The sequence below is a fragment of the Miscanthus floridulus genome, unplaced genomic scaffold (assembly GCF_019320115.1).
Source record: "Miscanthus floridulus cultivar M001 unplaced genomic scaffold, ASM1932011v1 os_1441, whole genome shotgun sequence".
Lineage (NCBI taxonomy): Eukaryota > Viridiplantae > Streptophyta > Magnoliopsida > Poales > Poaceae > Miscanthus > Miscanthus floridulus.
The window spans coordinates 1-24116 of NW_027097718.1; the positions used below are offsets into that span (position 1 = coordinate 1).

Sequence of the window (24116 nt, forward strand, 5' to 3'; positions counted from 1 at the left end):
ACACCACTGTGCTCGCCGGAACCATGGGGTACATGGACCCGGAGTGCTTGATCACCGGCAAGGCGAACGCCGAGTCGGACGTCTACAGCTTGGCATCGTCCTCCTCGAGATCACCTGCGGCAGGCGGCCTCTAGCGGCAGTGGGTGCGGGAGTGATACGGCAGGGGAGCCATCCTAGAAGCCGCCGACGCAAGGCTGAAGGGTGAGTTCGACGCCCGGGTGATGGAGACGGTGATGGTCGTCCGACTCTGGTGCGCGCACCCTGACCGGAGCCTCCGGCCGTCCATCAGGCAAGCGGCAAGCCGTGAACGAGCTGCGGTCTGAGGCGCCACTGCCCAATCTGCCGGCGGGATGCCGGTGGCCACATACGTGCCACTGTTAGATTATATTTAACTGAAATGTGGCCCATGTAAAGGAAATTATTTTTTATTAAATGTCTTAGTGTGATGGTTGCTAGACTTATCTAAATTGAATTAATTTTAATTAATTATTCCAGTGCTTTAAGATCAGTGCAAAAAATAATTTAAAGAGGACAACCGCAGCAAAACTTACGAGAGAAATAAGAGGAACTTTTTGAATTTGGCAAAGCACCGGAGGATGGGGCCTTCGTGATAAAAGAAGTTGTTAATTAACATTCCTTAGCGGTGACTAAACTCATGATGGTGTTTATAGCTGTTGTTTGAGTTATTTGAGCGGTCCTCAGTCTCTTTGTTTTTCTTGTGGCTGTTGGGCCTCTACTTTTGGGCTCCCTGTGCATCATGTATCAATCCCTGAATCATACCTATGATACGCACAGATCAAACATGATGTGGCCGCTCGCCCGCATTGCGCGCCGCGTGCCTCCGCCCCACTCTACTCGCTGTTCCTTCCACCAGATCCACTGCGCGGCGAGAGATCCAATGGTGGTGGGGACTGTGGCGCTGGCTGCAGGGCTACGTGGGGCTGCATGTCTTTGCGTGGAGCCCACGATGCCAGGGGCCACGAAGGGATCCCCGGCCTCTAGTAGGCGGAGTCCATCTGGTCGATGTTGGTGTTGGTCGATGGTGGCGACGGCACGGCTGCCTCCGGTGAACTCCAGACGCTGTCGAGCCTCCATTTTGTAAGCAACAATGAGATGTTGCGATGTGCCGAAAGCGCATGTTGCAAGTGTATATTTCAAGTGTTCCGGATGTTTCAGAGGTATGTTGCAAGTGTTTCAGATGAATTTTGCAAAAGTAGATGGGAATGTTGCATATGTTGCAATGGTTGTACACGTATGTTGCAAAGGTCTGTTCCTAATGTTTCATCTATTTTTTGACGTGCTGTTCCAGGTGTGTTTATCTAGATGTTGCATACGTTGCACACATATGCTGCAAGTGTTTTATCTGGATATGGTGTATGTTTGTAATGGTTTTCAGTGTTTTCATGTGTTTTTACAACTGTTTCAGAAGCATGTTTTCAAGTGTTTCATTTGTCTTCAGACATATATTGCAAATGTTGTATTAGGATGTCTCAAAGTAGATCGGGTGTTACACATGGTTGAAATGCAAGTGAGAAGCAGAGGGGACGCAGCGCGTCCCCGCACGCAGTCTGGCGGCACAGGGCGGCGTTCGGTGTCGGCGCGGGCTCCTTGCATGGCACGTGAACCTAGGCACAGGTGGGGCGTGCTGTTTTTTTTTTTTTTGCGGAGCGCGGACATTAGAGGTGCTGGTGTGGGGAAATCTAGTGCATCGGCGCGTCCGGACACGGGCCTCAGGCCGGACGTCCCCAACACCCTCTAACGCCTTGGACGGGGCGGAAACTGGCGGATCCGGGGCGGATCCGGGGGCGGGTGCGCTGCGCCCCCATCCAGTGCGTCTCCGGCCCCACTTGCTTGCAAATCCGGCGGATCCCCTGTTGTGGCCTCCGGCACAAAATCACCTGCTGCGGCCGCCATCATGTCCTCGATCCGCCCACCCCTTGCTCCAGTGCTTGGCACCCCTGTCCATGGAGATGCCGAGGCGCCGGCCAGGCTTAAATCTGTCCTGGTCCGGCCTGCTACGCCCTCTTCACACCTGGGATGCTGGTGTGGCCAGCCGATGGATCAACACAGGCCTTCCACCGCGGGATCCCTGGGCTCCATGGCGCCTCGCCCGGTCGCCGACCACCCCGGCTGGGAAGAGTCTTTACTCTGGCTCTGGCTCACGTTGGGGGAAGCCGGGACAAACCCTCTAGAGTGAAGGAGATGCAGAGCGCACCTGTCTTTCACCAGAATGGCAAGAGCAAAGACTGGGGCGCCATCAAAGACAGAGACCCACGCCGCTTCGGGACCGCCTCTATAGTCTATTCCCATGCAGAAGCCCAAGCGCGCGTCGGGAGCTCTGCCAGCAAGGCCTTCATTAAGCGCCTAGTCGGACGCTGCTTCCGATGCTGGCCCTCCGACCATCAGGTGTGCTCAGTGCCGGGATCCCGGCCGTTCATTACCTCGCGTGTAAGGGTGTTGGACACATCTTGCGCTCTTGGCGTCCTGCCCTTCTCGTTGTCCGCGCACCATCTCCTCCGAGCTCCGTGCCCGGCTAAGGTTCCCCGAGAGAGCGTCCGCAGCCACATCTCATTCGCCCCTCTGCACCACCACAACACCCCGCCGGCGCCACCACCAAGCTTAGGATGAGTTTGCCCCTCGACACGCCCTCAAGCACCCCGCATGGGGACATGTCTCCTTCGTCACTACTGAGGCCATGACTCATGAGGCAAACGACTGCGAGCCCATGCCGTGCTCATTTCCTCGTTGGCGACGGGTTACCGCTCCAATGCCCTAGAGGTCTACTACGCTTTGGTTGGACAGTTGTATGTGACGCGGCACAACATCACGGTCACCAAGCACAGTCCGCCGAACCTTTTCCTTGTGGAGTTCAAGCTACCCTCGGAGAAGGATCACGCCATCTGCAAGGGGCCATCGACATTGGGGGCTCCAACTTCCCGATCAATCCCTGGCGCTCGGCTATGGGCGGGTCTGAGCACACATGGTGGTACCACGTCAAGGTGACCATGGAGAACGTCCCCTTGGAGGCCTGGAACGCGGATAGTGTGCGGCTCATCCTCGGCAACGCTTGTATCCTAGACAGGTTGGATAGCCGGACCCTGGCGCGAGACTCTACTGATTTCCTCACCTCCTAGGCGCCAACGATCGTCTCCTTCGACTGGGCGCCGGGTGTCCTCGACGGTTGGCCTACACCGGGCTGGCAGGCGCCTCCGTCTGGATGCCACGCTCCGCCCACACCCATGCCGCACAGGGACCATGACCTAGACGATGACTTGCAGCTAGGATCCGCGGCACCCGCAACGGCGCTGCTCCAAAGAGCTCCAGGTTCGCCAACTCTTCCCCGCATGCGCCTCCGAACGTGCGGCACGCGTTCGCAACGCGCTCTCTCCGCCTTCCTACCACCAGGCGCTTCTTGGCGACCACAAAGCCATAGACCGTGGGCGTGACCTAAGTCGCTCACCCGTGAGGACCGGACGCAGGAGGGACTACATCCCCCATGCCTCAGAAGGCTAGGAGCGCCGCCGCTCACGCTCTCTAGTCCGTCGGGATGGGCTCTGGACAGCGGACCTACAGCCCGCGCGCCAGCCGGTGAGCCCCCTTTGGTTGACCTGTGTAGGGAAGCGGATGTGCCCGGTGTCTCAGGGCACACTTGAGTCCATCAGGGAGGACCAATAATGGTCCAAGAATCCAACTTCGCCCTAAGGACCAGCGGTGCCTATGCTACCGGATGACAACGACGGCCACGCTCTGCCCGCCAACGTCACCAAGCAGCCGGGCGGCGGGCGCAACCTCTGCCTCAGATGTTGATGATCCTGACGGCTTGCAGGGAGATGGTGAGGATGCTGTAGGCGAGCTGGAAGGTGATAATGGAGGTGATGTAACCGAAAGCTCCGGCGAGGAACTCCGGCGAGTGCACGCCACCGGCAGGTGGTGACCGCGCACACTAGAACCCTAACTGGAACGCGAGAGCGAGGAAGAGGATGAACACACACACGTTTTCACACTGCGACAGCAGCGCTTCAGTTGCATTGATTCACGGTTTTTGATACACGGGCTTACGCCCTCCACCCCGCCACGGTTCCACAGCTGTGCGGATCACCGGCAATTGCGGCGCCTGCACGACATGCGAGACTGCGGCCATGACGGGGGAGTTACAAACTTGTGCGGTCAGAGCACGACCCTCGCACGACACCGGGCCTGCCCTGATTCTACGCTAAACCGAAACATGACATGTGTTCTCTGAAATAAACTAATGCCACGCCTAACATGCAACTAAATGCAGATACAAGTTTGTTGACACGATTATGTGGAGCCTGGCTTCAACAAATCACCCCCTAATCGTGATCAACCTTGACCATTCCCAGCTGCCTCCTCATTTCTGCAAACCTAATCCTTGGCAAAGGCTTTGTCAGAATGTCGGCCAACTGATCGTCAGTGCACACATGCTGCAGATCAACAACACCTTCAGCCACAGCTTCTCTGATGTAGTGGTACCTAGTATCAATGTGTTTTGACCTTTCATGAAACACAGGGTTCCTGCTCAGTTCTTCAGCAGACTTGTTATCGATCATCAGTCTGAATTTTTTTTACACCTGAATGGGTTACATCAGCTAGGAGCCTGCTGAGCCACACACCTTGGCAAGCAGCTAAGGCAGCAGCAATGTACTCAGACTCACATGAAGACAGTGAAACCACCTTCTGTTTTTGTGAGCTCCAAGTGACAATGTTGTTCCCCAAGAAAAATACTGCTCCTGATGTGCTTTTCCTCTTCTCCATATCCCCAGCATGATCACTATCTGTGTAGCCAATCAGTTCACTGCTTGATCCTTTGACAAACCTGCACCCCAGCTTTGTTGTCCCTGCTACATACCTCAGTATCCTCTTGATGGCGCCCCAATGTTCAGAGTTTGGGCATTCCATGAACCTGCTGACCATGCCAACAGAAAAAGACAGATCTGGCCTTGAGTTCACCAATATCTGAGGCTTCCCACAATACTTCTGTACCTTGTAGCATTTGACACCAATTCAGGTTTACCAGGCAACAGCTTCAAGTGCTGCTCCATAGGAGTATCAACTGGATTGCAGCCTTTCATCCCTGATGTTTCAAGTATTTTTTCAGCATAGGCACTTTGACAAATTGTGATCTCTCCTGGCTTCTGCTTCACCTCCAGTCCTAGATAGTAACTGAGTAAGCCAAGATCACTCATATTGAAGCTTCTCTTCATCTGTTCCTTGAATGTAGCAATCATTCTGCTATTTGGACCACAGATGATTAAGTCATCAACATAAACCCCAACAATCAGCAATGAGAGCCCTGAACCTCTCCTGTAAACAGCATTTTCCTCCATGCTTCTCACAAAACCCAACTTGTACAGCTCCTGATCAATCTTGCATTCCAAGCTCTGGGAGCTTGTTTCAGACCATAAAGAGCCTTTTTCAGTTTCAGAACTTTACCCTGTGCTTTTGGATCAATGAACCCAGGTGGCTGGTGAACATAGACTTCTTCTTGCAGCTCACCATTCAAGAATGCAGATTTTACATCCATGTGATGGACTTCCCACTCCCCCTGAGCTGCTAGAACCAGCAAGAGTCTCACTGTTTCCAACCTTGCCACAGGAGCAAAAACCTCATCATAATCAATTCCTTGAACTTGAGCATAGCCCTTTGCTACTAGTCTTGCCTTATGTTTCACTATGTTGCCAGCAGGATCCCTTTTGACCTTGAAAACCCACTTCAAGCCTATGGCTTTGTGGTCTTTAGGTAGTTCTGACAATGTCCAGGTTTTGTTCTGCAGAATTGATTGCATTTCAGCATTCATTGCCTGCCTCCAGCACTCTTCTTCTAATGCCTGTTCAACATTCTTGGGCTCATCAGCTGCTAACATGCATACCCCACTATAATCAAGATCATGGACTTCCTCGGTTGAGTCTAGCAAGTCTGACAGATATCTGTACCCAACTGGTCTGTCATCAGAGTCTGCTGATTGATTGCTAGGTGGTGTTGCCCAACCATGAGCTTGAGCAGGAGCTGAACCTTGTGAACTTGGGGTGTTAGGTGGTGTGTTATTGTGTCCCACATCACCTTGATCATCAGCTGGTGCTTGCTGTTCTTCTTCTGCTGCAGGTTGCTGCATTTCAGGATGGGCACCAGCTGTTGTCGGATTTTGGTCAGGCACCTCATATTCAACAGTAAAGGTGTCTGGCTGTTGCACTGCACTGCCTTCTTCTCTGTTCCAGGGCCAGGGTTGATTTTCTTCAAATATTACATCTCTACTCACTACCAATTTGGCATTAGTAGGATCATAAAATCTGTATCCTTTGGTCCCAAATTCATAGCCAATGAAGACCATTTTCCTTGATCTGTCAGACAACTTTGACAGATTAGGTCCAGCTATCTTTACATTAGCAGTGCAGCCAAATACTCTAAAGTGACTCACATGTGGCTTCCTTCCATACCAGGCTTCAAAAGGTGTTTTGTCATTCAGGCTTTTGGTTGGAGCTCTATTCAGAACATACACTGCTGCACATACAGCTTCTCCCCAGAATTGTGGTGGAACTTGCATTGCCTTCAACATACATCTGGCCATTTCCACTACTGTCTGGTTTCTCCTCTCAACTACACCATTTTGCTGAGGGGTGTAGGGAGTGGTAGTGTAATGTTTCACTCCATTTTCATCACAGAAGACAGCAAACAAATTTGAGATGAACTCTCCTCCTCTATCTGTCCTCAAACCCTTGAGCTTGCTACTGCACTCAAGTTCAGCTCTGGTTTTGATTTTCTTAAAACACTCCAAAGCCTGATCTTTTGTTCTGAGCAATTCAACCCACATAAACCTGCTGAAGTCATCCACTACCAGCAGAAAGTAGGAAGCACCCCCTAAAGATTTTGGGGTAATTTGCCCACAAAGGTCTGCATGTACAAGCTCAAGACCTCTTTCAGCTCTGAATTTTGACACTTTGGGAAATGGTAGTCTGTGTTGTTTTCCTAGCACACACCCATCACAAATTCTCTCCAATCTGCTCACTGTTGGCAGTCCTATCACCATGCCCTTTGCACTAAGATTGTTCAAGGATCTAAAATTCAAATGGCCATATCTAGCATGCCACTGCCATGACCTATCCTCTGAATGTGCAAAGTAACAAACTGGTGCAGTTAACTGAAACTTGGCAAGATAAAGTCTATTTGCTTCTCTAGGTGCAGAAATCAACAGAGTGCCTATCTGATCAAACACACATAACCTTCCATCTCCCATAGTCACCTTGAAACCTTTTCTTCTAATTGACCGAGACTTACTATGTTGCTTTTCAGTTTTGGAATATAGTAAACTTCAGTCAATACCTTGTGAGCGTTATGGCGATCTTGTATCACCATGGAGCCGATGCCTTCAATCTCCACTCGGGAGCCATCACCAAACCTGACCGTTCCACGAACACCTTCATCCAGCTGAGAAAGTGCTGACCTGGTGCCAGTCATGTGGTTACTGGCCCCAGTGTCCAGCACCCACACACCTTCTGGAACGTCTATTGGCACCACTTTTTCAGTCAGGTGCACGGTTTGGGCTGTACTGCGCACGACGTCGACGTCGCACGTTGCCACCATGAGTGCTCCGCCTTCATGACCGCCGATCGCGACATTGGCTTCCGGCTGCTTGGCATCTCTCTTCTTCTCCTTCTTGGGTCTTTTGCAATCTTGCTCCCAATGTCCATAGATGTGACAGTTCCGGCACCTCCCCTTTCTCCTAGGTGTGCCCTCGGAGGTCAATTTGACCCCTTCCGAGTTGCCGCCATCTGACCTCATCGGTGCTTTGCCCTTCTGGTGACCACCTCGACCGCCATAGCCCGAGGTGTGGCCACCGCTATTGGAGCCGCCGCCACCGCCTTCTTTTGGACCTTGCACAAAGCGATGCTTGTGCTTTTCCAGGAAATCTTCCTCGGCCATCATGAGGCGGCCCATCTTGTCCACGATCTGCTCGCTCTTGTCGTCGAGTCGCTCTTCCGCCGCCCGGAGCCGTCCCACCAGCTCCTCCACGGACATCGTTTTCAGGTCGCAGAACATCTCAATTGAGACAACTACGGGACTGAAACGTGAAGGAACGACGCGCAGGAACTTCTTGATGACGCGCGCATCCTCCACCGTCTCCCCCATAGTCTTGAGTTCCGCGGCGAGGTTAGTGATCCTCATGCCGAACTCGTCGATCGTCTCGCCGTCCTTGAAGGCGATGTTCTCGAATTCGCGCAGGAGTCGCTGGGCCTTCACCTCCTTCACCTGATCGGCGCCGAGACGCAGCTTCTCAACCGCCTCCCACGCCTCCTTGACCGTCTTCTTGCGGCCGAGTGTTTGCCACATCTCCTTTGGTACGGATCGCAGCAGCGCCGCCATGGCTTGTCGATCGTGCGCCCTCTTCACGCTGGTGCCCGGCTCGATCGTGTGCCAGATCTCAAGTGCCTCAAGATTGCACTGTAAGATCATGGCCCACTCGGCGTAGTTCCCACGATCCAGCATAGGCCAGACCAGGGAGCTCTCCCTGACGCCGGAACCGCCGGACCCCGATGCATTCGGGTCGCCCATCTTCGCCGCCGCCGGTGTTCTCCTAGGCACTACTCTCACTTTCTTGGGTCTCTCACGCGGGGGACTTATGGATCCCTCGTATTGCATGCACCAAGGCTCCGATGCCAATTGATGTAACCGAAAGCTCCGGCGAGGAACTCCGGCGAGTGCACGCCACCGGCAGGTGGTGACCGCGCACACTAGAACCCTAACTGGAACGCGAGAGCGAGGAAGAGGATGAACACACACACGTTTTCACACTGCGACAGCAGCGCTTCAGTTGCATTGATTCACGGTTTTGATACACGGGCTTACGCCCTCCACCCCGCCACGGTTCCACAGCTGTGCGGATCACCGGCAATTGCGGCGCCTGCACGACATGCGAGACTGCGGCCATGACGGGGGAGTTACAAACTTGTGCGGTCAGAGCACGACCTCGCACGACACCGGCCTGCCCTGATTCTACGCTAAAACCGAAACATGACATGTGTTCTCTGAAATAAACTAATGCCACGCCTAACATGCAACTAAATGCAGATACAAGTTTGTTGACACGATTATGTGGAGCCTGGGCTTCAACAGGAGGCTCCTCCTTTTCGCAGTGGCCTCGTCAGGTGCATCCCGGCCCCAATCTCCCGGCCGCAACCTGCCTCGCCTACCCTGTGGGGCACCGAGGTTTTAAATAACGGGCTATGGCCATTTAGCTTTCTATTGTCCAAAAACAGGCTATAGCCGGCTATATCGGGCTATAGCGGCAGCTAAGGGCTAACTTGTACATGAAAAAAACTTAGCTAAATCCTTCTCAAACAGCTAGTAGCCGGAGATAGCGGAGGCACAGGAAAGCTTCCTACCAGGGACAGATCCAGCACTCGCCTGGCGTCCAAGCCCTCTTTCTGTCCGGTCTCACGGCGCGCCCAGCAGAAGCTCATGAGGGAGCTAGACTTCATCAACGTCTAGACCCCTGCACCAGATGTTGTGCTGTCAAAGCCTATCTGGACCTGTATGCACAAGATCCTTCAGAAGAGCAGTCAAGGGGGCGATCAGGGCGGCGACCCAGACTGGGGAACAAGAAACATTCCAAAGCCCTGGCAGCGGTGGTGGCAGCAGACACTGAGTTGCAGAGACGGAGGTCCCATGAGTATGCAACGACAGATGCTGAGGAGAGGCACATCTTCTCGACCGATGTACCCCCTTGTAGCGTTGTTTGTGGCTGATCTTATGCCAGCCAACTTAGCTGTTTCCCCTTGTCATGTTTGTTCCTGGAAGTGGTGGTGTCTGTTCTGGTTGAAGCCCCTGAGTGGTTCCTTGGCTTTGGCCTCCTCCATATGATGTATTGTGGAAGAAGTTCTGTGGTTCGTTTTCAGTCTAACTGAAGGTTGCTACTTAGCTGTTTACGCCTGCTGCTTCCGTTGCTCTGGGGACTTGAAGCTTTTGTGCTGGAACTGTGCTGCAAGAAGAGAGACAGTGGACAGCTTCATGGCAGCGGAGTTCCTGGGTAGGTTGTACACGGTTTTTGAATACCTGGCTGCAAATGGCACAACGGGAGGCATCCTGGTGGCTTGGGACGGTGACCTGATTGACAGGGCAACACAGGTTGTCAACTGCCAAACCGCCACATGTGGGCTGTGCGTGGGGGTTTTTCACATCTCGGTGGCTACCTTTTTTGGCGAGTTAGAAGATGAAGGTAGACTGTTGCTGTTTGGGAGCTGGTTGGTGTGGCTCATTGTTGTACTCCTAGATTATGAGTAGTCCTTTTAGGCCTGGATTGTTTTTCCCTCCTAATTTAGTCCCTCTCGCATCGGATATTTAGACACAAGCATAGATTATTAAATATAGACTAAAAAAATAACTAATTGCACAGATTGTGACTAATTTGCGAGATGAATGTTTTAAGCCTAATTAGTCTATGATTTGACAATGTGGTGCTACAGTAATGCATGTGCTAATGATGGATTAATTAGGCTTAATAAATTCGTCTCGCGGATTACTAAGGACTTGTGTAATTTGTTTTATTATTACTATCCGAACACTACCACGTGACACCGCCACGTGACATCCGATATGACACCCCTAAACTTTAGCCCCTGGATTTAAACAAGGCCTAGTATCCTCGCTTAGCTTGGTGGTCTGCCAAATCTAGTGAACTGTTTGTGCCAGCTGGCGCATGTAATTCCATCTTCTCCTTATTAATATATTCCAGCTATGTTCTGGATCTTAAAAAAAAAGATAGCTATGCTATATAAAGTTTATGCCAATGAATGTGGTGGACACATGGAGCGAGAAATATTCAATTAATAAACAAATAAAAATAATTGCAAAGTATTTTAAAGAACATTTGCGTGGGTCACCTTGCTACTTAAAGGAACATGATGAAAGTATCTCAAAAGCAGTGTACCAAAGATCTCTAGGCATTGTGAATTTGTTGTCTTTGCAGTCGCGTATGATCTGAGGCCATTTGGGCAGGACAGTTGCGATTGTCATGCTGGACTGAGTGGTGCCGGAGTCTGTGCTGCTGCTACCTCCCGTCACAACGGAAGATGTATAGTAGAAACCATTAAGTGGCTCATAGGTTGCCACCGGCATCCTCGCCGGCAGATTGGGCAGTGGCACCTCAGACCGCAGCACGCTGACGGCCTGCCTGATGGACGGTCGGAGGCTCCGGTCAGGGTGTGCGCAGCAGAGTCCGACGACCATCACGGTCTCCATCTCACGAGCGTCGAATTCGCCCTTCAGCCGTGCGTCGGCGGCGTCAACGATGGCTCCTCTGCCGTGCCATTCCCACACCCACTGCACGATGTGGATCACATCTTCTTCCTCGTGGCGACGCACCAGGGGCCGCTGGCCGCAGGCGATATCCAGGAGGACGACGCCGAAGCTGTAGACGTCCGACTCGGCGTTGGCCCTGCTGTTGATCATGCACTCCGGGTCCATGTACCCATGGTTCCGGCGAGCACGGTGGTGTGCGAGCCCCGGCCGTGGTCGACCAGCCTGGCGAGCCCGAAGTCACCGAGCTTGGCAGGGAAGGACGCGTCCAGCATCACGTTGCTGGGCTTGATGTCCCTGTGCACCACGCAATATTGCTCCCACTCCTTGTGCAGGTACAGAAGCGCCGACCCGAGTCCCAGCACGATCTCGTGCCGGACCGGCCATGGCAGCGCGCAGCTCATTGTTGTTGGTACTGTAGAGATGCTTGTTAGGCTCTTGGCTTAAGAGATATAATTCAGATAAGGAGAAGCTTTGGAAAGAGCTTATAGATTTTAAATATAATACTCAGAAACCAATATTTTCCAGTCTAGGTCAAGTGGGGCTTCCAACTTCTCTAAGGTTTTATGTGGGCTGCACAAGCTGCGAAAATGGGTTATAGATGGAAGGTAGGTAATGGTAGGAAACTTAGACTTTGGGAAGACAATTGGTTAGGTTCCTCTAGTCTGGCCATCCAGTTTTGGCCTCTGTATCCTATTTTCAATGAAAAAAACAAGTCCATTGCTGAACTGTGGGATGGGCAAGACTTGAAATGCACTTTCAGAAGAAATGTTCGTGAAGATCTTTATCAGGTTTGGTTGGAGGTAGTAGCTTTAGTTTCAACCATTAATCTGACCGATGAAGAGGATGACATGGTTTGGTTTTATAACTCCTCTGGAGTTTACTCATCTCAGTCACTCTACAAAATCATTAATTTTAGGGGCATCAAAACTGTACATGCACTACAGGATTGCCGAGTGCCTTACGGTTTGCCGAGTGTATTACATCGGGCACTCGGCAAACGCAACGTTTACCGTGTGTTTTTAATAAAACACTCGGCAAACATATAGCACTCGGCAAACTAAAACGTTGCCGTGTGCCTAATGTAAAACACTCGGTAAAATACACATTTGCCGTGTGCCAAATATAAAACACTCGGCAAACTACACAAAACTCTCGGCAACAATGGACACTCGGCAACCTGGAGTCACGTGCGCTGGGCGTGCAGCGACCATCTGACGGCCGTCGGGTGCGCCGTCCTACAGTTAGAACTTTACCGAGTGTCTTTTATTGACACTCGGCAAACTAATTAGTTTGCCGTGTGTTTTTTGTTGACACTCGGCAAACTAATAAGTTTGCCGAGTGTTTTTTTGTTTACACTCGGCAAACACACACTATGCCGTGTGTTTTTTAATGACACTCGGCAAACTAATTTGTTTGCCCCAAAATGAATAATTTTTTTTTCTCTCCAAACTTTTTCTACTCTCCACATACATCATTTGGTACTACATGTTAAATTTGATATATTTCTCCATCTATTTGCTATATTTAATTAATTTATTGCAGTTAGAGGAATTTTTTGGTTTAAAGTCAAATTTGAACTGAAAGTTATACAAATAATGGAATAAATTCAGTGGAGAAATCATATTCATGTTATTGAGTTCATTTTGGGGCCTTACTAGGGAAATGAAAAGAATTTTCAAACATTTTATTCAGGAAACACGCTCACGAATGTGTGGTCGGATGGTTTTTAAATTCTAAAAAAAAGCAAACGAAGTCTGAAAATGACGAGATTTGTCAAGATCTCCTGGTATCATACGTGGAGACTATGAAAAAAAATTGAGAAGGTTTCACACAATTTGTCACGTATGACCTTTACAAACAAAAGCATCTCTGTACAATAATCGTAGCGTTTCGAAGGATCCGATAAGATTTGGAGTCAAAGTGACGGTCAAATCGGGGTTTGACTTCAAAACTTTTTGTATAGGCAATAGACAACATAGGTTCGTTCACGTCAAATTTTGGTAATTTTTCAGATCAGTTTGATAATTTTAATTTATTAACTGCAATTATAGAATTTTAATTATATATATTGAATTTGAGCTATAACTGCATGAAATAATGGATTAATATTCGTAGAAAAATCAAATATGCATTGTTGAGTGAATTTGACAAGGTATTTTTAAATTACATCGTAACAAATTTAGTAGAACACGCTATGAAGAAGGAGGACGGTGGAGCATGAAATACCGATTTATTTCGCCGAGTGTTTTGTACCTGACACTCGGCGAAAAGAACAGTTGCCGAGTGTCATATAAGGGACACTCGGCAACTTTGTCGACCGGCCCACTGCACAGCATCGGGAATTTTAAAAAAATAATGCCCCGAGTGCCCCAGATCTGGGCACACGGCAAAATATAGATTTATTTTGCCGAGTGTTGTGTACCTGACACTCGGCGAAAAGAAGGGTTGCCGAGTGTCATATAAAGGACACTCGGTAACTTCGTCGACCGGCCCCACTGCACAGTATCGACCCGTAATGAAACATTAAAAAAAATAATGCCGAGTGCTCCAGATCTTGGCACTCGGCATATGCGTTCATATACCCCCGCCCCACCGCGCCCGGCACCTTCACACACACGCCGCACCGCACACCGCCACCCGCCGCCGCCTCCCCGCCCCACCGCGCCCCGCCCCCGGCGCTTGTCGCCCCCAGCGCCGCACCGCCCTCGGCGGCCCCGCCACGCCCACCGGCAGCGCCCAGACCCCGGCGCTTGTCGCCCCCAGCGCCGCCCGCCCCTCGGTGCCCCGCCCTGCCACCGGCGCCTCCCCGCCCCCGGAGCCCCCGCCCGGCCACCGGCGCCTCCCGCCCCCGGAGCCCCGCCCCGCCCCCGGGGCGTCCCGCCACCGGCGCCGCCCGCCCCGGTAAGATTTTCTAAATGCACATGTACGGTGTTTTCCTTTCCCATCTTTCTCATGCTGCTGGGGGTTGTCTGAATAGTTTTTTTGTTAAAAAAAAATTAATGTAGCTAGTACGGCACAACAAGAAGGGTTTAGTTTTTTTTACTGTGCTGATTGCTTAAGGTAGAAACATCTTGAAACTTGCCGGTGGGGAGGGCCGAGGGCGAGGGCCACATTGTTCTTTGTTCACCCATACTGTATGCTTCTGATGGTCCTAGCTAGCTATATGACCATGACTTATGAATTTTCCCTTTCCAACATACACAAAGCACACGATGAGAGAGAGAGATTGGACCTCAATTTGACCCAGGAGGAATCTGATATGTATCGTCACCTGTATGTATATATTACCCATCTATCTACTGTGGACCGGATCGGAGCGAGGAAACACATGCACTCAGATCCGCGACGACTGATCTACCGTATCTTTCTTTTTCTAGCCTGCCCTAATACTAGTCACAAGCTGCTGCTGGCTCTGTACATATATAATCAATCGATCCATGTTATGTTGTGCATATTTTTTTGTTCTAACCTTGCCAAACGGGGAAACAATCTGGTGAAGAGCAGTTATTCTATCACCCAATCTCTCCTTCCTCACTTGCAACAAACCATAAGTGGTCACAGTCATAAGTAAGTTAATAAGTGAATAGGATGCATGTAATTATTCCTAACAATGGTATAAGGTATCACTATTATATCATATGTCAATTTCTCAGTGTACTTGCTGCACGAATTTCCAGAATCTGAGAGAGAGAGAGAGATGCACACAAAAGATAGGCCGAGTTGAGGTTATGGAAAGCAGTGAGATGAAGAAGAAACGTGAAGAAGAAACCTTTAGAGTAGATTGTGCTGAAGAGGAGGCCTGAACCCTAGGCTTCTTGTTGGCTGAACCTGTTTCAGTGCTGTTGCACTAGTGGCAGAGAAAGACAAAGAAACAAAGCAAGAACAATCATGATCCCATTTCAACCTGTCCCATGAAAACAACACACTAAACCTGTCCCATGAAGAGGTTGTACATAAAGTGAATTATTCATTCCCAGTGGTTCTACCTCTCAATACTGGCAAGCTATGGATCATGTACCAGGACCATATAAATAAAACAGTTGGTCAAGAAATGTGCTCAATCTGTATAAGGAAGATTGTAATTCTAACTACAGTATTAAGTCAAACCATCTTCACTTTGACCAAACCTAGAATTGCATTTTTCCCAAAACTATAAAGAAGCACACCAATATTCTGATATCAATAGGCACCCTTAATGAGATTTATCATGGAATATATTTGCACAGTATACCTATTTGAAATCGTAAATGTGTATACTGTTTACTTTAACCAAACCTATAATTGCATTTTTTTTGGTGTGTGTGTGGGTGCTGGTGTTTTTTTTTTTTTGGGGGGGGGGGGGGGGGGGGGGGGGGTGGGTAGTAAATAGGTAGTAACAAAAGGAGGTAGCCCTTTCAATGGGTGCATGCCGTAACACTCTGACCAAGAGATTATGAAACAGCGTGCACGAAAATACAACCTCTCACCTTGGTTCACTAAAGTGGATTTGCATATGACATGGAAACATGCATGTCTGTACTACTAGCAAATAAAGCATCTTTTCATGAAAAGAAGAATAGTACTATTGCCTTCAGTTTGTTTCAGTTAATGGAAGATAGAATGAACCCTCACCAAGAGATCTTATTGACAGCATAGCCCCGCCCCATTGAAGAGGTTATACGCACCAAAGCAGCCAACCACTTTTTCTTTTCTTCTAGTATCTACTAACCTTAGTTTCATTTCTCACCACTGACCAAGGTGGATAGATTCATGAACCGGACCATCCTCACCTTAGTTTCATTTCTCTCCTTTCTCTCTTTTTTTAGGGTTTATTATGGGGAGAAAATGGAGAAGTGAGTGCTGGGAATGGGAGTGCTGCGAGGTGGACGCCGGTGCCGCTGCCTCGCTGAGCAGAAGCTGCTCGCCACCGCCGCGTCCTCCTTTCCCCGAATTCTCTCTTGTTCGGGAGGTTTTGGGGGGTGGAATGTCTGGGACTCTGGGGATTGCAAGCAGCAAGCCTGATGCGTAACGCGAAGGTCCAGCTAGGGTCAGTCCATTGCACGCAAATGAATTCGTTAGAAATCTTCTCCTAGACTCCTACAATTCACCTCCCTCCATTTCAAACCAAAGCATATTTGTGACAAAACATTTCTTCAGCGAATTGAACTTTGAATAGACCGAAGGACCCGGTTGGTGGGACCCGCGCCGCGTTGCCGATGAGAGAGAGAGGGGAGGACGCCAGGACGGGAGGTGCAACTCATTTTCAACGCCTCGGGCTGCCCGCCCGCCCCGTCTGCGTCTTTTGTTGTTTCCGGAGGTGGGCCTGGGACGGCCGGGCCTCGCGCCCCATCCGTTGACCTACTGAGGACACCGAGCCGTGCGATGCTAGAGAGCAGCCGTGAGCACAAAAGTCTTGCTTACAACCCACGTCTGTCTAATCTGTCCCCCTGTTTCCCAGGGATTGCTGTGCTTGTGAGCTCAAGCAACACCTCCTAAAAAAACTATACTACTCCAGTAGTCATTAGTCAACCGAATCTGCATACGGTGACTACAACAATGGCTGAATGATCGTGGTTGCAAGGCAAGTATTGTTGCTAGTGGAGCAGCACTTTGTTTTTTTTTTGGCGTGTAAAAGCAGCCCAACTAGGAGCATTTTATGCCAACCAAGTTCGTGCTGTGTGTATGAATGTACTATGATCCGTGGACGCGTGGTTGTTTTTTTTTTTAAAAAATGCGTAGTTGTCACGGTCCGTCGTCCCGTCTCCACCTTTTGTTTAATCCTAGTATAGTACTACGGGTGTTCCGCTAGCATCGATGGCGCTGCCAATAAGGGCGCGTTTAGTTGGTAAAAATTTTTTTGATTTTGGCTACTGTAGCACTTTCGTTTGTATTTGGTAATTTGGAGACTTTCTATGCCAATGATTGCCATTCTTTTAATGATCTCGCTATACACTTATTGACCCGATGCATTTGGCTCTCTATTATCTTCAACTTGCAGGTTTTTGCCGCCGCTCCCTGCCCCACCCTGCCGTTTGGTTTCGCCTTGCCCTCCCGCCACCCCACAACTTGCCGTCGTTTTGCATGGTATAAGATGTGTATGTGGTTGTCGGCCATCGTGCCGTTTGTTGCCGAGTGTATGTGGTTGTCGGCCATCGTGCCGTTTTATTTGCTGTAGGTTTTGGAAACCTCCCCGTGCAGGGGAGGTGCTGCCAAAATTTAGATTTGACACTATTATGTTCCTTTTATTGCAGGAGAGGCTATTGCAACGTCCTCGATTCGTCACTTTGCAGGACAGCAAGGTGAGGCATAAAAGACCATTCTTTCCATATCATGTTCGTATATTACGTAACCTAGTTAGGCGTCTCCCGTTCGAAAGAGATACGGTTGGAAATATGCAGATCTTTGCATATCTATAACTGTATCTGTTTCGAATTGTCCACGTTTTTTGGACAGCCCGAGGATGTGTAGATGCTGTTAGTTTCCATGCTCTACTCCGATCCGTGATAGAGTTTCGGCAGCATCTCCCTGTTGTTCTCCGGATACACAATCTCCCTTTCAGGACGTGTATTTGGAGAACAGCCGGGAGGTGCTGCCGAAATTCTGTCTCGGATAGGAGTAGAGCATGGAAACTAACCCCATCTATACATCCTCGGGTGGGATTAGGACCTATCTTCACCTATTAGATAGTATAGGAACGTGTAGATGCAACGTGATTTTTTATATTACTCGCTGATATGCTAGAGGATGGATGACCGTGAGTGGATGTACACGGGCCGCTCTAGTCATAGTTCGTGGACCGAAGAATGGATTGACAAGACCGATGCTTTCTTGGAACGGGCATTTGCAAGGGTTAAAGGAGCTAGTGTCACTTGGTGTCCCTGCAGCAAATGTGCAAACACGCGTCGGCTAAACCAAGCTGGTCATGGGTAAACATCTTTGCAAGAATGGATTTACGGCAGACTATACCAGGTGGATCTACCATGGTGAAGCCAATCGTGGGAGAGACGAGGTCGTGAGACAACGCATCGAGGAATATGATGGGGATGCCGGGGTAGGAGACATGTTAAATGACTATCATGAAGCACACTTCGATGAAGGACGTAGGGAGGAGGAGCCAGAGGCTACCGCAAAGGCGTATTACGACAATGTTTCTCAACTGGATGCCATTGCACAGCAACCCCTTCACGGGTATTCCAAGGTTTCTCAACTGGATGCCATTGCACGCCTAATGGCTGTGAAGTCCTAGTTTAGCTTGAGTCGAGACGCCTTCGATGTTATACTCACAGTTGTTGGCAGCCTGCTCCCGGATGGTCACATCTTGCCAAAGAGCATGTATGAGGCACAGAAACTCCTTCGTGCACTTAAGATGCCATACGAGCAGATACATGCTTGTCTGAAGGGGTGCATCTTATTTAGGAAAGAGTACGCGAAAGAAAAGTACTGTGTGAAGTGCGAATCGTCTAAGTTCCTGGAGGTAGACTCTGGTGATGGTAGAAGAGGCAGCTCGCAATCCCCGTGAAGATCCTATGGTACCTTCCTTTCATACCGAGGATCCAACGGCTTTACATGACTGAGGAATCCGCGAAAACAGATGACATGGCATAAAAATGGACGTCGATACAATCCTGAGAAGATGGTACACCCATCCGATGGTGAAGCCTGGACAAGGTTTGATGAGATTCATCGTGAGAAAGCTCTAGAGGCTCGTAATGTACGTGTTGCGCTGGCAACAGATGGGTTCAATCCTTATGGAATGGCGGCTGCCCCGTACACCTATTGGCCCATATTCGTTATCCCCCTCAATCTCCCCCCTGGCGTCCTCTTTCAACGACAGAACATATTTTGTCGTTGATAATTCCAGAAACCCGGGGAATAATATGAGTGTGTACATGGAGCCTCTGATTGATGATTTGCTCCGTGCTTGGGAGGAAGGGTATGGACATACGACCGAGCTACAAAGACAAACTTCAAGATGCATGTTTTGGTACCAGTACTTCCCTGCATGACTTGCCGGCATATGGGATTTTCTGCTGCTGGTGTGTTCACGGGAGGTTCCCATGCCCGGTATGCAAGGCTTCTCTGATGTTCATTTGGTTGACGAAGGGTGGCAAGTATTCTTCGTTCGACAAACATCGACAATTCCTCCCTCCTGACCATCCATTCAGACTAGACATCAAGACTTTACAAAAGGTATCGTCGTTAAAGACCCTGAACCGCAGATGATGACAGGAGCCGCGGTTCGTGCTCAGTTAGACGCTCTCGAGGTCAATAAACAAGAAGGTGGTTTTGTGGGATATGGCGAGCAACATGCCTGAGACTCAGAAGTCGTGCTTGTGGAACCTCCCCCTATTTTGATGATCTTCTTCTTCCACATAACATTGATGTAATGCACACTGAAAAGAATATCGCTGAGGCAATTTTTGGTACAATCATGGACATTCCTGATAAGACAAAGGATAACGTTCAAGGCTAGAGTGGATCAAGCGAGGTTATACGATAGACCAAAGCTGGACATGGCGCCTCCCAAAGCCGGCAAGTCATGGAGAAAGCCTAAGGCCGATTTCGTCCTGACGAGGGCCCAAAGGAGGGAGGTACTAGAATGGTTCCCAAACGTTAATGTTCCCTGATGGGTATGCAGCGAATCTGAAGAGGGGGGTGAACTTAGCTACTATGCGAGTCAACGGGCTCAAGAGTCATGATTACCACATATGGCTTGAGCGCCTACTTTCGGTGATGGTTCGAAGGCTATGTCCCTGAGCATGTCTGGCAGGTGCTAGCTGGAGTTGAGCAATTTCTTCCACCAGCTTTTGTGCCAAGGAGTTATCACGTACAGTGGTTGCAAGAAATGGAAAAAAATGGCGCCATGTGTTGCTCTGTAAGTTGGAGAAGGTTTTCTTCCACCCGGCTTCTTCAATCCGAATGCAACATATAGATTCTGCACCTCGCCTGTATGAAGCACGAATGGGGGAGCCTGTGCAGGACCGTTGGTGTATTCAATTGAGAGATGTCAAAAGGTTCTTCGAACTAAATGTAAAAACAAATGCAAAATTGAAGCATCCATTGTAGAGGCATACATTCTGGAGGAGCTTTCAAACTTCACAACAAAATACTATGCTGACAACCTTCCTAGCGTGCATAATCCACCCCCTCGATTACAATGGCCGGCGAAGATGAATCGAGGCCTTAGCATTTTTCCGAGGGCAACTCGGAAGTGCAAGTGGTTCGACCACCAAGATCTTGAAACATGAAGAGTGGCGCGCTATCATGCTGTATGTGTTTGATCAACCTATCCGACGTGGAGCCGTACATGCTGTAAGTTCTCAGCAAACTTGTTCTCAAGTAGTCACTATTCTATGGTCCAACTCCATGTTTCTCAGTTGGTACAAGGGGAATGTCATCGTCAATTCTGGCGTGAATCAAGGGAACTACCCCGCAGGAAGCTGAGACCCTTCTCAGAGGAGGGTGCGGGGAAATGGAATGCCCATTTTCATTTCTTGGTTCAAACAGAAGATATAGTCCAATTTAGCTCGACTTAGTTTGACATTACAAGATGCTTGTACATGTGAATAATATAACGAACCACCCTGCTTAACTTGCAGGGCCCAACTGATGCGTCATGAGTGCACGAGTTGAGACAGGTTGCCGATGGCGTGTGCCCTATAGGGTCCGAGTCCCTTTACCTGGTTATGACGTGAAGTGCTATCGCTTTCACACAAGACAAGCCACGAGCAGAGTCGGACCCAGTCGAAGAGACCACAGAATACCGTAAGTTTTAGACTGCCGGGCGATTGATGGGTCGGAAGTACTACGGAAGACCTTGGAAAGAAATATACGAACGTTTCATGGTTGCAAACCTCTTAATCCCATCATATTCAAATGCCATTGGTTTGATCCATCAGTAGTGAGACGGACCCCTAATCTTGGGCTAGTCGAAATTCGACAATCATCCGTCTTACCAGGAGACGATGTCTATATTGTGGCTCAACAGGCCACGCAAGTTTATTATCTCTCATACCCGTGCCAAACCGACGACCATCTTAAGGGTTGGGATGTTGTGTACAAGGTATCACCACATGGTAAACTACCTGTACCAAACAATGAGGATTACAACATAGACCCCAACACATATGACGGAGAGTTCTTCCAAGAAGATGGGCTTGAAGGGAGTTTTGAGATAGACTTAACCGAAGCGATCAGAATGGCAAGTAGATAATGAAAGGGTTGCTGACGAGGACACTGGAGACGAGGTTTAGAATGTGAAGGACTTAGAATTACTTCAGTGATTACATTTAGGCAATGACAGTGATGACGACATTCCCGATCATGATTCTATCGACACGCGTGATAGTGATGATGAGAACTTATGATCTAGCTATCCCGATCATGATGATTATTTCTAATACATGTATGAGCAGTACTAATTTATTTATTATTTGTCATAACTTTCTAAGTATGTTTTGTTTATCTGTGCTGATTGGTTTACTCTTTTTAATTGCAGGTGATTGAACAATGGTGGGCGGTACGAGGAAGATCGCGTCGCTTTACGGAAAGAGCGGAGCTTCAGGGTCAGCTTCAGGGAGGGGGTCGAGGCAAGGGTGGAGGGTAGGGTAAAGGGAGGGGTAAAGGGAAGGGTAAAGGGGCGAGGCCCCCGTCACCTACAGCTCCCTCGTCGTCGTCTGAGGAGCTACCTTCTGCGCACGCCTCTGCTGACGAGGAGGAGGTACAGGAGGAGCAGGAGCAGGTGGAGGAGGCACTGGGTTCCGAGGCCTGGTTGCGAGGTCCCTCGACCCTCCCGAGGCGACCGATACCTCTTGAGAGACGCCCGATGGTTCGACCTCTGGGAAAAAGTAAGTAACTTTAGATGTTCTCAATAATTTTTCGTTTCATGTGTTGAAAATTACAATGGAAGCTAATTAATTTATCTTAATCAATTGGGCATGAGGGTTGATTAAGGTCAGTGGGGGTGATCACAACCGCCAAGGTCAACGGCATCCTTGGCCTTTTGTGCAGGCAAAACTTTCCTGGCTTGGTGCAGTTCCACGAAGAGCTGCAGCCGGCCTACACGTGGGACCACTACGTCGCCGCCCTCGATGCCGCTGATCTGTGACGGCAGGGTATTCCCCAACAAGGCGGAGCGGGTGAAGGGCGAGCTGTGGGTAAGTATTTCCTCGCGCTACATTGCTCAATACATTACATTCACTGGACATTCTTGAAGTAATGACTGTATACATCGCGTCTATAGGCAGGACTTCTACAGATGCTAGGAGGGGTACGAGGCCAAGACGGCCTCCATCTGTGAAGAAGCCGCCAAGAAGCTCGTGAAGGACATGCACTATGAGGCACGCGTCCAGGCCATCATCGACTACTATGCTCATTACAGACGGATGAAGGTTAAAAAAGAAGAGGCAAGAACAATGAACCTGACCAAGGAACAATTCTTGCAGGTACATATAGAACATTAATACCTACTTTTTATGAGATTAATTACGCTTAATTTCATTTTTTTCATATGTCATACACTTGATCACGTAGGTGCCTCCGTACTGGTGCGCCCAGCATGCCCAGTGCTAGGAATACATGGTGGACAAGTGGGTGGAGCCCGGGTGGGTGGAGACGCACAACGCTTGCCGGGACCGACGTTTGCTGATGCCACGTGCATCACACCATCAAGGCAGCCTGAGCCTCGACGAATACAGGGAAAAATGGGTACGCGAATTCATTTCTTTATTCTAACGCTCAATTCTGACTATTTCTAATCATTTTGCATTTTTGCCGCAGTCGTCGTCACATGAGGGCCAGCCTTGCTCCCAGTTCAAGGCATGGGTTCTGTCCAAAAAGGGCAAGGCAACGGAAAACATCGACTTCAACCCGGAGGACTCGCCCGAGGCGTGCACGATCCAGCATCCACAGCCGCGTCAGTGACTACACGACGATGGCAAGGCTAGTTCATGGGCCACAGTTCGATCCGAGCACCGAAGATCTTGATGGAGAAATCGTGATGAGGGTGGGAGGAGGCAAGAAGCATGGCCGGTACTGGATTGGCGACAGTACACTCGACACGGCCTCTACTCCCACTCTCTCCCAGATCCGAGCAAGAAGCACGAGCTCGAGCCCGGCGATACGCCACGGCCAACCACTACGCAGTTTCAGATGGAGACTCTCCAGGTTATTTCTTATTTATTCATCGTTCGTTGATTGTTACGTACTTCAGCTTTGTATTTGTAACATTGGGATGAAATGTTATAGGCCCGGGGTGGAAGCAGAATGAAAGCAACGGGAGGAGATGGAGGCGAGGATGGCGGAGATGGAGGCGAAGATGGCGGCCGAGCGGCAGACGATGCAGAGGATGGAGGAAGAAAATCGGTTGAGGATGGACCAAATGTTCCAATACATGCAAAATTTTGCATCGAGTATGGGTAAGCTTTGCCACTGCCACGGTGCTATTCTCTCCACCTTAGCCACCCACAACTACTCCTGTGAGTCACTTGACACCTTATGTTAGATCTATTTATTATTATTTTTTATACCAAGATATTAGATGGATCTGAAATTTACCATGCTGCACATCAAAATCGTACGATGTATAGCACTATTAAAATTAATTTGCCTATTTAATTTGATGCTATATGATCAATGGTTATAATGAAGCTATACATGGACATAGATTACTAAAATAGCAAACAGGCATGAATTTTAGCTTAATAGTTAACAGCTAGCAAGCAACCACTGGGGAAGTTTAAGTACTGGGGCGAGCTATGCCAGAAGACAGATAGATGGGGGGATGCCTGGCTGTCTGTCCAGACTCCAGGAGGTCCAGGCCAGCC

At 49.4% G+C, this 24116-nt stretch overlaps 2 long non-coding RNA genes and 1 pseudogene across 2 annotated transcripts; 2 read left to right on the plus strand and 1 right to left on the minus strand.

Moving 5' to 3' along the window:
- Positions 1 to 9938: 9938 nt before the first annotated feature.
- LOC136534033 (L-type lectin-domain containing receptor kinase IX.1-like) lies at positions 9939 to 11585 on the minus strand (annotated as a pseudogene).
- A 5703-nt stretch (positions 11586 to 17288) lies between these two features.
- Positions 17289 to 22017, plus strand: LOC136534031 (uncharacterized). The gene is made up of 3 exons (XR_010778640.1): positions 17289 to 17376; positions 17544 to 17591; positions 21791 to 22017. It is a non-coding gene; the product is annotated as an uncharacterized lncRNA (long non-coding RNA).
- Positions 22018 to 22399: 382 nt separating this feature from the next.
- Positions 22400 to 22968, plus strand: LOC136534032 (uncharacterized). The gene is made up of 3 exons (XR_010778641.1): positions 22400 to 22448; positions 22539 to 22736; positions 22825 to 22968. It is a non-coding gene; the product is annotated as an uncharacterized lncRNA (long non-coding RNA).
- The last annotated feature ends 1148 nt before the right edge of the window (positions 22969 to 24116 follow it).